We start from the raw sequence: 2621 nt of genomic DNA, 5'->3' as shown, positions 1-2621 counted from the left end.
GTGGTGTGGTAGATTGCCTCTGGGGCTGATGATGAATAGTACAAAGGGAGAACATCCTAGCGAGAGGTGTCCTTGAGCTGGTGCGATGAACTACTCGGTGAGTTCGATCGCCTCTCTCTCTCTCTCTCTCTGTCTAGGGCTCTCTCAAATCGTGCCCTTACCTTGTGGTGGCTAGTCCTATGTATAGAGGCCCTGGGCCTCTTCCCCAATATTGAGCGGGAAGGGCGCCAACAACGGCCATTTTGAAGGGGAACATCTAGTACAAGTTATCCTGGCTAAAGTTGGTCTTCGGCTGCCAAAAGCACTGACGATGACGCCGTCTTGGGCTCCATGGTGTCCTCCATCCTGCCGCCCCGCTGGTCTTGGTCTCGTTGCACCGAAATGGCAACCTTTGCTTGATGCCTCGGTACTCCACGTCTGTGCTTGCCCCCTTTGCACCAAAGAGGAAACAAGGACACTACGCAGGCCGGCGCCCGCCTGGTCTCGATTGTCATGGCTTGCGTCACGAGCACCTCGCAAGGTACCCTGCCTTGATCTCACCGCCTTCTCACGAGCCTTCCTGGCGAGGCCGTTCCCGAGGAAGCCTTGCGTTGTCCGCCCCGTGAGGCTTGGCCCCTCGCGAGGGTCTTGAGTCTTGCACTGATGAAGATGGGCCGTACTGGGCCACCACTTGAGCCACGCCACAGGCCGCAGGCAGGCAAATCTGGGGACCCCCGTTCCCAGAACACCGACAGATCTGATGATAACCAGAGTAAGCATCCAAAAACTCAAATGCTCGCAACCCGTCGTAGCATGAATAATCTGATCAATACGCGAGAGAGCAAAAGGATCAGCTCGACATGCCTTGTTAAGGTCTGTATAATCCGCACACATACGCCAAGTGGCATTTTTCTTAAGTACTAGCATAGGGTTAGCCAACCACTCAGGATGAAAAAATTCAATGATGAACCCTGCCGCCAAGAGCCAGGCCACCTCTTCACCAATTGCCTTGCGCCTCTCCTCATTAAACCGATGAAGAAACTGCTTGACCGACTTAAACTTAGGATCCACATTAAGAGTGTTCTCAGCGTGTTCCCTCGGTACACCTGGCACGTCAGAAGGCTTCCATGCAAAGATGTCCCGGTTCTCACAGATGAACTTGATGAGCGTGCTTTCCTATTTCGGATGCATATTAGCACTGATGTTGAACTGCTTTGATGAATCGCCAGGAACAAAATCAACCATCTTAGTATCATATGCCGACTTAAACTTCATTAAGGGCTCATTCTCTGTGGTTGGCTTCTTCAAAGGCGTCATACCAGCAGGGTCAACATTGTCTTTATAAAACTTCAATTCCCCAGTGGCACAATTCGACTCATCATAAGCAGCATCGCCCTCTTCACAATCTAGAGCGATTCTTCTATTTCCATGCATCATGATGGTGCCCTTGTGACCCGGCATCTTAAGCTGCAAATAAACATATCACGGTCGTGCCATAAACTTGGCGTAAGCCGGCCGCCCAAACAAAGCATGGTGCTCTTGATTTTCACCACCTCAAAGGTTAACTTCTCAGCTCTAGAATCATTGTCATCTCCAAAAGCCAGCTCCAGTGATATCCTTCCCACAGGATACGATGACTTACCAGGCACCACCCCATGAAAGATAGTAGAAGACGGCCTAAGATCCTTGTCAGTCAAATTCATACGGAAAAAGGACTCAAAGTAAAGGATATTGATACTACCGCCTCCATCCATGAGCACCTTCATGAGCTTATATCCTCCTACCTGTGGAGCAACCACCAATGCCAACTGACCTGGATTGCCAACACGAAGCGGGTGATCATCTCGGCTCCATACAATAGGCTGCTCAGACCACCTTAAATAATGAGGCACCGCCGACTCAATAGAGTTCACTGCCCGCTTATGCATTTTCGGATCTCGCTTCAACAGACTTGTGGTGAACACATGATACTGACCACCATTCAGCTGCTTTGGATTACTTTGATAACCAGACTGCCGCTACTGATTTCCTTGACCAGACTGTTGATTAAAACCACCGATTGCCTTGACCTTGAAAACCAGAGTTTGAACCACCACCCCCAAAGCCAGGTCCTTGAGAGCCGGATCCAGAACTGCCATTCGGGCCATGATTTAAAAAATTGGAATTATTATGCTCCTTCATGATGAAGCAATCCTTCCACACATGAGTAGCTGGCTTCTCACGTGTAACGTGCCTTGGACAATGCTGATTCATCACCGCCTCAAAGTTAAATCTTAGTCCTCCAAACCGGGCCGGCTTTCCCTTGTGACGCTGATTATTATTCTGCACGTTGGTGTTAGCCACAAAGTATAAATTACCATCAGCCATGCACTTGCCATTGCCGCCTTGACCTGCCGGGTTATGTTGCTGCCCTTTCACATTGTTGCCCTTCTTTCCCTTACCCGCCTTCTCATCATCAGACTCGGGGGCCTTGGTACTATCAGAGTTGGCATATTTAACGAGAGCAGTCATTAGCTCCCCCATGTCATTGCAGTGGCGTTTAAGCCACCCCAATTTCTGCTTAAGGGGGATGAAACGACAATTTTTCTCCAACATCAGGACTGCAGAACCGGCATTGATACTATCCGACGAGTGTATGATAG

This window comes from Triticum aestivum, chromosome 6B (assembly GCF_018294505.1).
Source record: "Triticum aestivum cultivar Chinese Spring chromosome 6B, IWGSC CS RefSeq v2.1, whole genome shotgun sequence".
Classification (NCBI taxonomy): Eukaryota; Viridiplantae; Streptophyta; class Magnoliopsida; order Poales; family Poaceae; genus Triticum; species Triticum aestivum.
The sequence above is the reverse complement of the archived record's forward strand: the minus strand, read 5'-3'. Positions refer to the sequence as shown.